Below are 6,672 nucleotides of genomic sequence, written 5' to 3' on the forward strand. Positions count from 1 at the left end.
TGTTAGCAAGGCTGCATGGAACAGAGGCAGGACTTGGAGTCTACTGCCTGTTGCACAGTGCTAGATTCTATTAAATGTGTAGGCTATCGATGGGAAGAAATGTATGAATTGCTGCTGGCAGGTAGTCATTGTGCAGGAATCAGACTTAATGAAAAAGTGGAGATGAGTTTCAAGCCATGCTATGTGTTACATTAAAAGGAGGTGCTCCACCAGTAAGGTGATTTAGGTGACCTGGGTTGTTTCTGTGTTTAGCCTTTCCTGTGCATCTCTCATAGTACAGCTTGTAATGACTGCATGTTGGGAAACCAAGAGGTTGACTGAGGTCCAGATGGACGAATTGAGGCAAAAGAGACCCCACCAGATCCACTGAGGCCCAAACAGAGAGAAGCCTAGACGAACAATTGGAGACAAAGGAGACCCCAATAGCTCCGCTGAAGCCCGGAAGGAGACAGGCCCAGGCAGGGAAATGGAGACAAAGAAGTCCCCAGGAGATCCATTAAGCCCAGATGGAGAAGAGACACACACTTCGCAGTGTGTGTGACGCCTTAGCCTTCCTTGTCGCATCCCTGTCTACTCTGACAACATTCCTCTATTCCTCCCAAGTGGCCTGTCCTTTTTCCACATTCTGTATACTGCCGCCTTCTGTTTGACTTCACTGCATGGTCTCAGAGAATACCCTGTCTATCTCCTGCTCATGTTCCCGGATGTTACGCAGCCTGCTGACTTCCTCCCTTTACCTGTTGACACAACTCATCAACAACAGAACACCTTCGTCAGGAGGGCTGCCAGCCATCCAGGCCACGTAGTACAAGAATGGGCAAAGGTCTTGGGGATCACCTGGGTCTTGCATATACCGCACCATCCTCAAGCTAGTGGATTAAGAGAGAATGAATGGCCTGTTAAAAGAGCAAATTTGAAAACTTACCACCATACGAACGTTAAGGGGATGTGCTCCTACAAACGCTATTTGTGCCTAACAACAGGCATGTTGGAATGCTTACTCCCTATGAGCAAGTACAAGTCAAACCAGCCCTAGCCATCCCTGCTCAGATATCTGCAAAGGAAGGGGAAGGATTGCCCCTCCCATACTCTCCACTGGGGAGGTAAAATTCTATACATGTGAACAACTTATGATTACTGAACAGAGAGTTATAAGCTTACATTTAAGGCTGCCCTTCAGTGTGTATGACTGTTTACACCTTAATAGATGTTCAAATAGCACCACTCTTATTGACCTCTTCTCAAGATTTATCTTTCCAGGTATCCGTATCCACACCAGTGAATGTCTTGCAGGGAGTACCAATACTGCGAGGAATTCTGACCCACAGTGCCAGAGTGCCTCAGGTTCAGCAAACACCCTCAATACACCCTTTAGCCAGTGTGTGCACACTAACTCCTCTAAAGGAAAAAATGGCCTGGCACTGTTTTAGTAGATGGTCCATGCGCCACTGCTCTAGTTCTTCCTGATGGCAATACCATGCCTTTCTATCTTCCCATCAACAGGTTATCACGTTGCCATCTGTAAGTTGCTTTTGGAATATTGCCTCTTGCTGACCACAACAGATGCCATTGAATTACAAGACCATCCAGGTTCCCATGCAAATGCATGGATTTCATAGAAGCACCTTCGCTATGTGATCCATCTTTATTTCATCTGTGTTCAACTTAAAGGACTTGCTTGGTCTTTTTGCTATAGTCACTGATGATACCAAGCCAACTGACATAGCTTATTCCAACTTATATTTAATTCCCCAAATTTCCTTACTTTAGGGAAGCATTTAACATTTACTACAGAAGAAATGGGATTTATGTTTTTGTTTTTTTATTATTCCACCAAGAAGATTACAAGAGACAATATACTCAAACGTTACAAAAATAGTTTGCAAAAGACCTAAGATACCGCAATACAAAAATCTGTACATGAACTAGTTTGACAATCAGAGCAAGCCACATTACTGTTTGAGCATTACTGGAAGAGATCTTCTTTCTTATTTGCTTGTAATAGAAACAAAGCAATACAAAAGTAGAAAATGTGAGTATATCACATTTACAAATAGAAGGTCATTCAGAAAGGAAGTACACTTTTAAATCTTGAGATAAAATTAATCTTAAAATAAATCTTGAGAAGAGGTCAATAAGAGTGGTGCTATTTGAACATCTATTAAGGTGTAAACAGTCATACACACTGAAGGGCAGCCTTAAATGTAAGCTTATAACTCTCTGTTCAGTAATCATAAGTTGTTCACATGTATAGAATTTTACCTCCCCAGTGGAGAGTATGGGAGGGGCAATCCTTCCCCTTCCTTTGCAGATATCTGAGCAGGGATGGCTAGGGCTGGTTTGACTTGTACTTGCTCATAGGGAGTAAGCATTCCAACATGCCTGTTGTTAGGCACAAATAGCGTTTGTAGGAGCACATCCCCTTAACGTTCGTATGGTGGTAAGTTTTCAAATTTGCTCTTTTAACAGGCCATTCATTCTCTCTTAATCCACTAGCTTGAGGATGGTGCGGTATATGCAAGACCCAGGTGATCCCCAAGACCTTTGCCCATTCTTGTACTACGTGGCCTGGATGGCTGGCAGCCCTCCTGACGAAGGTGTTCTGTTGTTGATGAGTTGTGTCAACAGGTAAAGGGAGGAAGTCAGCAGGCTGCGTAACATCCGGGAACATGAGCAGGAGATAGACAGGGTATTCTCTGAGACCATGCAGTGAAGTCAAACAGAAGGCGGCAGTATACAGAATGTGGAAAAAGGACAGGCCACTTGGGAGGAATAGAGGAATGTTGTCAGAGTAGACAGGGATGCGACAAGGAAGGCTAAGGCGTCACACACACTGCGAAGTGTGTGTCTCTTCTCCATCTGGGCTTAATGGATCTCCTGGGGACTTCTTTGTCTCCATTTCCCTGCCTGGGCCTGTCTCCTTCCGGGCTTCAGCGGAGCTATTGGGGTCTCCTTTGTCTCCAATTGTTCGTCTAGGCTTCTCTCTGTTTGGGCCTCAGTGGATCTGGTGGGGTCTCTTTTGCCTCAATTCGTCCATCTGGACCTCAGTCAACCTCTTGGTTTCCCAACATGCAGTCATTACAAGCTGTACTATGAGAGATGCACAGGAAAGGCTAAACACAGAAACAACCCAGGTCACCTAAATCACCTTACTGGTGGAGCACCTCCTTTTAATGTAACACATAGCATGGCTTGAAACTCATCTCCACTTTTTCATTAAGTCTGATTCCTGCACAATGACTACCTGCCAGCAGCAATTCATACATTTCTTCCCATCGATAGCCTACACATTTAATAGAATCTAGCACTGTGCAACAGGCAGTAGACTCCAAGTCCTGCCTCTGTTCCATGCAGCCTTGCTAACATGTTCTTATAACAGCATGAGAACTGAACAAGATCAGAGGCATTCACATTAGGGTCTTGTACCATTTCATCTATACTAGTATACAGTGTTACTAGGATCAACTGGGTTCTATCTGCATACAGTAAAATAGCCACACCTGCAACTAAGCTACAGTCTTATCTGGCACCCCACTTTAATATTAAGAGTTATACCAACTTCACTATTGCAGTGGGACAAGGATTAAGTCAGGGATAACTTGAAAGAACTCAACCCACCCAAGTCCATGGGACCAGATGGGCTACATCCAAGGGTGCTGAGAGTGCTGGCTGGTGTCATTATGGTAGTGGTTGCATTAAGGCTTTGGCATTAGCCAAAACACATTCTGGAACTTTTCCTCAATTTTTGCCATCAGCAGCAGCTGCTTTCTAATCAGTCCCTGCACTAACTCAGAGGCACCGAGCTCCCTATGATCTGCTCTATATCCTGATGGTACTCTAATTGAATATATCCCTCCCTTCCCCTGCCCCCTCCAAATCCCTGTATGTTTCTTGCTGGTAGCAGCTGCTTCCTGCATTCCAGTAGCCCTACTGCATGATTGACTTGCCAGAAATATTTCCATGCAAGGTAGGGAGAGAAGTGTATGTGCAGAGAGTAATGAGAAGCAGTATCAAGGGAGGAAGTGGATCTGGCGACCTCCCCATCAGAGCACCTACATTGGCAATGGGTGAGCTGTCCCTGGAAAGCAGAGGAATAGCCACGGGGAGTGGGACTTGCCAGAGTAGCTTTAATAACAAGTTAGGAAACTGACGGTTAGTAATAGTTGAACTAGACTGAACCATTCCCAGGTTGCCCCTGCTCTCCTGTGGGATGGTTTATTTGCAGGGACATGCTCAGTTATGTCCAGAAAGTGGTCTGCTACATGCTGCATAGCACCATTTGCTTGGCAAGCTATACCAGAATTGAGTGCTCTAATCACTCACACATTCTTCTTCCTACCTGCAAGGAAAGTTATACAGATGCTTCATAGACTTGAAGTCGAAGTGGTGTCTGCCTGTAAGTAAGTGAAGAGTGCTGAAACACATGTGCCAGCAGCAGGAAGAGTGTGAGGGTTCAGAGAAGCAACCCGAATGTGTTTGCGTCCCAAGCAGGATCAGTCTTTCAAGGTCTGCTGTGTAGAACACCACCAGCTCCTCATCAGCAGGTACTGCAGAGCTCACTGCCTGCGTGGGGAGAGAAAGGGAGCAAGGGATCAGCAGCTGGGATTCCGAGTAGCTCACAGCAGACTGTCACGTGCTGTTTTCATTCTCCCTACTCCTGTCCAGCCATCACCTACTCTGCAGCATGGTGGAAAGTTTCTTCAGCAGTCCCCACTGAAAAGCTACTCCCAGTCTGGAGCGTGGGGATGATTCGCATCTGAGGTTGAATTAATGCAGCTGGCTCCAGTCGCCACCACTAGCCTCCCCCACTTCCAGGTGCTCCCCACTCCCTTCTGTGCTGCTCTTACAGTCTAGGATGCGTGTGCTCCAGAGGCAGCAGCAGTCCAGCCCCGCATGACCTTCACCACCACCGGGAGTCCCTATGAGACAGGCATGAGGGAAGAGAGAGGCTGCACGGGGCAGCCCCTCCACAGCAGAGAGAGATGTGAGCGGCAGCACACCCTCTCCCCAGTGACTCACCTGCTGCGTCTTCCATGCCACCTGAAAGTGCAATTTGGAGACAGAAGTTGCCACTACTGCCGACCAAACTGGACGCTACCTCCACCACCTTGCATACTAGATGACGCAGGAAGTGCAGTACAGAAACCTAACTTGCGTCAACATCACATGACCAAGGGAAGGGAAGTAAACCCCGCCCCCATTTCCCCTTTCCTCAGCTAAGCACGGAGGTGCCTGGGTATAGCCTTGCGCCAGAAGGGATGTATGGGTGCCGTGGAGCTCCTCTTGCCCAGTGAGATGGCCTTGCGGAAGGATACATGTCCTCTACGTGTGCCTGCAAAAAGCCAGGCAGCTTTGGGTTTTGAAAAAGCATGTAAACAAACTGTACCTTTCCCACTTGCATTGAAAGGACTATGCTGTGGACACTATATCTCTTCTGAAAGGGGAACGAATAGCTCATTGGTATTTAATATCAGCCTGAAAGCTTTCGCTTCTAGAATTTTCTCCAGGGTTAAGAAGGCCATAATGGTTTTCTTAGCAAATCAACTAAATTTAAAGACCATCTGCTTTGCTTTAGAAAGCGGGAAGGTATTTTCAATCTTTTCCATTTGTTAGGGAACCATGAGCCGGATCCTCTCTCTCAAACAATAGGTCACGCTTTAAATTCTAGTCACAAAGTAGGGAAGAGACTCCTGCAAGCAACTTTTCAAGCACATCAACAGTCAAGAGCCCTGGGCTGGAATGCTGTTGTAGGAACATATTAGTACAACTAACAACCAGGACAGGACAGCAGGACAACTGTCATTTAGCAGAATAACAATTCTTCATACAGAAAAGTTAGTGTCCAATGTTTCAGAACAATAACCTTAAAAATTATTGTGAGGTAGAATTAAAAAAAAAAAAAAGAAAAAGAAAAAAAACCACTCGGTGCAAATTGACAGGCACAGAATGAAGAAAAGTTGCAAGCAATTCATCATCCTGAAAAAATAGTATTTAAAGATCTACTCGAAATGGTTCCCCCCTCTTTCCTACAGTTCCTTAAGTGATCTGTTTAGTGAAACTGTAATAAACCGAGGAGCAACAGCTTGGAAGCAGTGAGGAGCTGTGGGAAAAGCCTTTGTGTTCCACAAGATGACAACAGGGGGAACCAGTTTCTTACCTTATTACTGACAAGCTACTATTCTTAAAGGAGAAGGAAAAGGAGCGGAGAAGTCCAAGCGTCTGTACAGCGGTAGAGATGACAAGAGATCGAGCAAGGCAGAGACAGAGTGGCCCAGTGTTCCAGATGGGCTCGGGATTTGGCAATAATCACGCCAGAACGAGGTGACTACATCGAGCATTTATTCAGGTGAAAGCACATAAAAGAAGCAAAGTATGGATAACTACTCACGAGGAGGAGGATGAGGACCGGGTGGCGGCGGCGCGGTTTGTAGCCGAGAGGCACCCGCTGGGGGGGGGGCAGGTCAAGGACGAGGCGCTGGTTTCAGCCCAGTCCCGGCGGGTGGTTGGGGGTTGCGGAGGCCGGCGCGCGGATTAAGTGGCAGGAAGTCTTCTGCGGCTGCTTGGTTTCCCCCCCACAACCCCCAGCGGGGAGGGGCCGGACTGAGGACCCTGGGGGGCCGTATCCGGCGCGCAGGCCGTAGTTTGAGGACCCCTGCTCTATGGTTTAATACC

At 46.7% G+C, this 6,672-nt stretch overlaps 1 long non-coding RNA gene across 1 annotated transcript; it reads right to left on the reverse strand.

Annotated features, from left to right (window-relative positions):
- Nucleotides 1–4,475: 4,475 nt before the first annotated feature.
- Nucleotides 4,476–5,191, reverse strand: LOC148592851 (uncharacterized). Its single transcript, XR_015913878.1, has 3 exons — nucleotides 5,020–5,191; nucleotides 4,848–4,919; nucleotides 4,476–4,563 (listed from the first exon to the last, which is right to left on the reverse strand). It is a non-coding gene; the product is annotated as an uncharacterized LOC148592851 (long non-coding RNA).
- Nucleotides 5,192–6,672: the final 1,481 nt, after the last annotated feature.

Source organism: Tinamus guttatus, unplaced genomic scaffold, assembly GCF_059628265.1.
Source record: "Tinamus guttatus ecotype Peru unplaced genomic scaffold, ASM5962826v1 Tinamus_guttatus_pri_ptg000498l, whole genome shotgun sequence".
NCBI lineage: Eukaryota > Metazoa > Chordata > Aves > Tinamiformes > Tinamidae > Tinamus > Tinamus guttatus.